Genomic DNA, 7,458 nt, shown 5'->3' with positions numbered 1-7,458 from the left:
AGACTGCCCGTGCACAGTTATAGGGGTACAAAAAGTGTACCCCTCTTTTTGTACACCGACAGGAGCCCCCGGGCCTGGGCCACACATAAGCGCAGCGCGTTGTTGGGCTAGGCCCAAAAACGGTGCGCGGGCAGGCGGGGCGGTTTTTACCGCGGTAAGGTTCTTCGCGCGCTGTGCTTCCCACGACTCCCGCGCGTGGCGCGGCGTGGGGAGGCGCGTGTGACGTGGGCGGCATGCGTGGGGTTGGTTCCCGCAGGCATGCATCACATCGTAGTAAAGGGGCGGGTCGCGTCTTCCCCATAAACGGAGGGAGGCGTGGAGGCGCGGCCCATTTACTGAATGGGGCTGAGGCGTGGTCTTCAAGGCGTCCACTTCCCATGATCACGGGGTGAGGAGTGGTCGTCTCACCCGTCCCCTCGGTTCTACACGTCCGCCACGTGTCTCCCATGCGCCTGGGGTGGCAAACGGCAGAGGCGGGAAACCGGGCCGTCGCTGGTTGGGGCGGCGGGTCGGTCCTGACTTCCTGCGCCTTCCATATCTTGATTGGCAGAGCGGGGCGGCCGAGCCCCAACCCCGATCCTTTATAAAGAGCGGGAGGGGGGATGGCGTCCCGCATTCTTTCATCTTCTTCTTCCTTCAGCTTCTGCTCCTCCCTTCCATCCGTCATGGAGAGAGGGAATCCCGGTCCTTCAATAGTGGCGGCGAGGGTCGCCGCTTGACAACGCGTCCCTCCTTCTCCTGCGTCTGCGGTGGCAGAGCCAGCCGCGAGGGGAAGGGGGGGCGAGGCCGTGGGCGAGGCCGGGGCTCTCGGGGAAGAGGAGGACGGGGCGGCGCGCCGGCCTCGCCTCCGCCAGCAGCTCCTCCTCCAATGGAGGGCCATATTGGGGATGACCCTTGTGAGTTCTTCTTCAGGCTGCGCCGGCCGCCGCGCCGTCGCCTTCGTCTCCCGACTCCATTTGCGCAGGAGATGGAGCTGGATCCGCCGGAATCGTTGCGGCTGCATATGAGGGGCTGCGGGATCAGTGGCACGCGGGTCCGCGTCGACTTCCCCGCCCCTCACGTGATGTATCTTTGTCGGGGATGGAAGACGTTTGCTCACATCCACCGCTTGACGGAGGGGCTCACTCTCCATTTTAAGCTGATGGAGGGTGGCCTTTTCTCCGTCAAGGTCTTTGGGTGCTTTGGGACCCATGCAAGGTGTTGCGTGGAGAGCTCTTCTGATAGTGAAGACTCCTCCTCGGGCGGGAGTGACGAGGAGGACAGCGGCAGCGACAACGAGGGTAGTAGGTGGCAGGATGACGGGTCCGATTAGGTGTCGGGTGCCGCTCCGTGCGGCACCGGCGACCCCATCATCCGTGTCGCCGGCTCCCTGAACTTCTCGGGGTCGTCTCCTTGGGCGGCTGGCGTTGGGAGGCTGCGGAAGAGGAAGAGGGCAGGCGGCAAGGCCTTCGACGCGTGCTGACGTCCTGCCGCCTCGTCTTCGAGCTCTGCTTCCGGCGCCGCCATCACCATCCAGCCTTTGGACGGCCACCAAGATGTTCTCTTGGTGTCTTCTGCCACCCGTAGCTCGCCTAGGCGCTCCTTTTGTCCCTTTCGCCTCCTTGACCTGCCTCCTGAGGAGAGGGACAAGAAAGGGATTACGGGCACCTTATCTCTTTTTAGTTTGTAAGCCTTTAGGCCTTTGTTGAATTTAAAACTTGTAATCCCATCATTCATGTTTTTCATTCCCTATGGACTGTACCTGAGTGGAATGTTTTTTTAATGAAAAAGGGATGCTTGCCGGGTCATTTGTTTGCGAGTGGAACCCACAGCAAGGAGTAAATCCTTGATATCTTCAAGATAAACGTTTCCTTGCCCGGCAACAGGATTTGCCGTCTCCCCACTTCGCTCGACCTTCCTCACGCCTTTTGCGGAGGCAGGGATGAGGCGGGTTCAGGCTCCTTGTTTCATCATTTTGCTGCCGTGACTACGACCAAACTTGGCCCCAGGAACGAGCCCTAGGGCCTAGAGTTATGGGAGCACGGTAGCTTGGGGGAAAACGAGGTTTCACATACCTCAGTCCATAATGGAATGCATGATAAGGGATGAAGAACTTATCTGAAGCTGCGGTCCCCGGCAATCCTGGTTCGCCGTGGGTGAATCTTTGCTCTTGCAGCCCCCGGCAATTCTGGCTTGCCGGGGGCTAGATGCTGGTATGTTCCTCTTTTTTTTTCTCTCCAAGTGGTTCGGCACGGATATCTGTGTGTCCTGTGAACCAAAGAAGACAAAAGAAAGACAAAGAGACACACCCTCGACCTCTAAGCTAGGGGTTAGTCGCCGCTAAGCACTATCAACCCTAACCAAGGACGAGACTTGACCTGGCATGCATGCTATAACTTAGGGCGCCAGCGCTTCATTTACTTATGCTCAGGGTCTGCGCCTGGCTTTGTACAAAGGGTTACATATGTCATCGGCAAGGCTCGTACAAAATGTGGCTTGCCGGGGGGCCCAACAAGCCGCACCTCACGGGTAAAACTTGCGAAGATGCTCAATGTTCCAGGAGTTACTCACCGGAACGGCATCTTCGGTCTCCAGGCGGACTGCGCCAGGCCTGGTGACTCATATTACCCGATAAGGGCCTTCCCACTTTGGCGTCAACTTGTTGTAATTCTTGGCCGATTGAACGCGCCGAAGAACAAGGTCGCCTTCCTCAAGGCTTCGGGCATGAACCTTGCTGCTATGGTAGCGGCGCAAGGCTTGCTAGTAGCGCGCTGCTCTCACAGCCGCCCGAAGACGATCTTCCTCAAGGAGCGTTGCGTCATTTTGGCGCAGTTGCTCTTGCTCAAGCTCATCATAAGCGAGTACTCGAGATGACCCGTATATGAGTTCAGTGGGGAGAACTGCTTCTGTCCTGTATACCTGGGCAAAGGGTGTCTGGCCGGTGGCTCGATTTGGCGTCGTTCTAATTGACCAAAGAACCGTCGGCAACTCATCAATCCAGTGCCTTCCACTCTTGTGCAGCCTGTCAAAGGTCTTTGTCCTTAAGCCTCGCAGTACTTCAGCGTTTGCCCTCTCAGCTTAACCATTGCTTCGTGGGTGAGCAACGGAAGCGAAACAGACTTTGTTGCCGAGGTCTTGGGTATATTGAATGAAGGTGCGACTTGTGAACTGTGTACCGTTGTCGGTGATGACCCTGTTGGGTACACCAAAACGGCACACTAGTCCCTTGAAGAATTTGACGGCTGACTGAGCTGTGACCTTCCTCACTACTTCCACCTCTGGCCACTTTGTGAACTTGTCGATTGCGACGTACAAGTACTCAAAGCCCCCGACAGCGCGGGGGAAAGGGCCTAGTATGTCGAGCCCCCAGACCGAGAAGGGCCAGGAGAGAGGAATGGTCTGAAGGGCTTGAGCTGGCTGATGAAGTTTCTTTGAATGGAACTGACACGCTTCACACCTGGTGACTAGTGTCGTCACATCCTGGAGGGCAGTGGGCCAGAAGAAGCCTTGCCGAAATGCCTTGCCGGCAAGGGCTCTTGACCCTATGTGGGATCCACATATGCCTCCATGTATCTCCGCCAACAGCTCCAGTCCTTCCTCTCGAGACGGGCTACTTTTTTCGCTTCTTCCTGCTCCTCAGGAAGTTCCCCTATTTGGAGGAATCGGATGGTATGCTGTGCCCACGCTGGAGCCTGGGGTTTGACGGCGAGGACTAAAGGCATTTCCTCCGCTATAGGAGCGGCTGTCTTGATGGCAAGAGATTGATGCTCTGTCGGAGCTAGCCGTCCTGTGGCGGGCTCAATGTCTCTGGCAACATCCTTGCCGGCGGCTTCGGGAAGCTTGGCGGGAAAGTACTTGCCGGGCCCTGATTTTCTCCTCTTATTCTGCTTTGTTGATGGATCAACGGATGGCTGAGTTAGTCGAAGCACAAAGGTACCTGGTTCCACGGGTAGCTTGAGGGCAGCGTGTTTTGACAGGTAATCGGCGATATCATTCTCCGCTCGGGGAACGTATTCTACCTGTATACCGTCAGAACGCTCTTCCAGCTTTCTCACTTCATCGACGTAGGCCTTCATCAACGGGCTCTGGTAATCCTTGTTGACTTGCTTGACGACAAGTTGCGAGTCGCCTCTGACGATGAGTTTCTTGATTCCGAGGTCCGCCGCGATCCTAAGACCGGCAAACAGCCCTTCGTACTCAGCCGTATTGTTTGTTGACACCTCCCTGGGGAAGTGCATCTGAATCACGTACTTGAGGTGCTCTCTAGTGGGCGCGACAAGCAGTACGCCAGCCCCGGCGCCCTGTAAGGAGAAAACTCCATCAAAGTACATGATCCAGTCGCAACTTGCCTCCTTGCCGGGGAGAGCAGTCTCTTGGGTTTCTTCGTCAGGCGCCGCGGTCCATTCTGCAACGAACTCCGCTAGGACTCGGCTTTGAATCGTCAGGTACTCTCAAACTTGAGGCCAAAGCTGGACAGTTCCAGTGCCCACTCTACGATCCTTCCCGTTGCGTCTGGATTGTGCAATATCCGTTGCAGAGGGAGGCGAGTGATGACAGTGATTTCGTGTGCCTGGAAGTAGTGACGTAGCTTCCTCGAGGCCATAAGAAGGCCGAAGAGCAGTTTCTGCACACCGGAGTATCTCGATCTAGCCCCCTGCAGGAGGGAACTAACAAAGTAGACCGGGTGCTGCATCATTTTCTTCTTCGGCGGCACTTCAATTGGCTGCGTCGTCTCGTCATCGGTGGCATCGGGCTCCGTCGCTGCTATTACCTCATCATCAATTTCTCTCCGCGCCACTAGTGCGGCGCTGACCACCTGGTTCGTTGCCGCCAGGTACAGCAGCAACGGTTCCTGTGGCCTAGGCGCAACTAGTATTGACGTGGAGGAGAGGTACCTCTTCAAATCTTGCAATGCTGCTTCGGCTTCTGGCGTCCACTCCATCGGGCCCGCCTTTTTCAAAATCTTGAAAAAGGGAAGGGTGCGCTCGGCGGACTTGGAAATAAACCTGCTCATGGCGGCAACGCAACCAGCAAGCCGACGCACATCCTTGACTCGCTTGGGCGCTTCAATCTGCTCTATAGCTTTGATCTTGTCCGGATTGGCCTCTATCCCACGCTGTGACACAAAGAACCCGAGAAGCTTGCCAGACGGGACGCCGAAGATGCACTTCTCAGGGTTCAGCTTGAGATTGATCTTGCGTAGGTTTGCAAATGTTTCTTGTAAATCTGATATGAGGGTTGCCCTGTTCTTGGTTTTGACCACTATATCATCCATATAAGCTTCCATATTTCTATGGAGCTGGGGTTCAAAACCAATCTGGACCGCCCTTGCAAACGTTGAACCAGCACTCTTCAACCCGAAAGGCATCCCTATAAAGCAATACATACCACATGGGGTGATGAATGCCGTTTCTCTTCATCTTCCCTTGTCATGAAGACCTGGTGGTAGCCGGAGTAGGCATCGAGGAATGACAACAGATCACACCCAGCTGTGGAGTCAACAATCTGGTCGATGCGCAGCAACAGGAAGGGGTCTTTGGGACAAGCTTTATTAATATCTGTGTAATCAATACACAGCCTCCACTTCCCATTTGCCTTGCGCACTACCACCGGATTGGCCAACCACGTTGGATGGAGCACTTCTCTTACCAAACCCGCTGCTTCCAGTTTCCGGATCTCCTCTGCGATGAACTCTTGTCGTTCCAAAGCTTGCTTTCTGACCTTTTGCTTGACGGGCTGCGCATGAGAACAGACAACAAGGTGGTGCTCAATCACCTTCCTGGGAAAGCCGGGGATGTCGGATGCTTGCCATGCAAACACATCGACATTCGCCCGCAGGAAGGTGACGAGCGCGTCTTCCTATTTGTTGTCAAGGGTGGAGCTTATGGTAAAAGCTCCTTCCGTGCCGTCCTCCTTAACAGAAACCTTCTTGGTTCCCGGCGGTGTGGCCCTGGACTTCTTGTTTCTATCGGCGGAGCTCTCTGGCACGTCCTCGACGGGAGCGCTACACTCCGAAGAGGTGCGCTTGCCGGAGTGGGTGCATGAGGTCTCACCGGTCTTCTTCTTTCGCCTTCCCGGGGCTCCAGCGGCAGGAGCTAGCGCCTTAGCAGTAGCGCCTGCTGCAACTGCTTGTTGGTAGAGTTGGTCAGTGCAAATTAGCACATCCTTCTTGTCATACGGGACGGTGATGATCGTCACAGGCCCTGGCATCTTTAGGGTGTTGTAGGCGTAATGTGACGCTGCCATGAACTTGGCCAGCGCTGGGCGTCCAAAGATCCCGTTGTAAGGCAAGGGGATCTTGGCAACGTCGAACACAACCCTTTCTGTCCTGTAGTTCAGATCACTCCCAAAAGTCACGGGCAATGTGACCTTTCCCTTTGGTTGACTTCTTCCCAGGTTGACCCCCTAAAACGTGCCCGTCTCTTCGAGGTCTTCATCGGGAATCTGCAATTTCTCGATCACGGCAGGCGAGATTAAGTTCAGACCGGCCCCGCCATCGACTAGCATCTTTGTCACCTTGAGGTTGCGTATTGTTGGTGAAACCAACAATGGCAAGCACCCGACTGCAGTAGTGCGATCAGGGTGATCCTCAGTGTCAAAGATGATAGGTGTGTTGGACCACTTCAGCGGTCTTCGGGCATCAAACGACGGTTCCGCCGCTGTAATCTCACGCGCCCACTGTTTAAGCTGGCAGTGAGAGGTATGCAGCGAGGCGCCGCCATCGACGCACATGGCCTCTGTAGCTTTCTGAAATTCTTGGTCACCAGACTCATCGTCCTCTTCGTGATCATCGTCTTCTGGCTTTTTGTCACGGCCCCGGGCGGGCCTCTCCTGCTGTTTATCTTTGCCGCGACGGCCTGCCTGGCCGTCACGCTTCTTGCCGGACCCCTCAGCACTATCCTGGCCTTTCTCCTTGTCCCGCCTCTCATATTCAGCCCTCTGCTTCTCAGCAAGGAGCTCAACCTGTCGGCAGTTCTAGAGATCATGGCCTTTGGTGCGATGGATCTTGCAGTATTGCTTGTCGGAGTTTCCTGGCTTCTTGGCAGCCGCCAAGGCCTGGCAGGCGACACATCCGGCAATTTCCTTGCCGGGGTCATCTGCCTTGGTTTTCTTGGCGGAGCCGACGTCGTCAGATCCCTCGACGGCAAGCACAGCCTTACCTTTGCACTTCCTATTGCGGCGCCGGCCTTTCTTCGCCAGGGCGGCAGTATCCTCATCTGAGGAGTCGGTTTCCACGCCGGCATCTTCGCCGGGGTACTTCCTTCCCTCTTCAGCTCAGGCACATCTGTTAGCAAGAACATAGAGTTCTGCCACATCTTTCACCTTGTTCATTGCCAGTTCTTCGCGCATCTTGCGGTTACGCACGTTCTGATGGAACACGCTGATGATGGCGGCATGGTGAACATCAGGGATATTGTACTGTACCCGGCTAAACCTCTGTATATACTTGCGCAGACTCTCGCCTCCCTTCTGGGGAAT

This window comes from Triticum aestivum, chromosome 2A (assembly GCF_018294505.1).
Source record: "Triticum aestivum cultivar Chinese Spring chromosome 2A, IWGSC CS RefSeq v2.1, whole genome shotgun sequence".
NCBI classification, from domain to species: Eukaryota; Viridiplantae; Streptophyta; class Magnoliopsida; order Poales; family Poaceae; genus Triticum; species Triticum aestivum.
Note: the sequence above shows the minus strand (reverse complement) of the source record.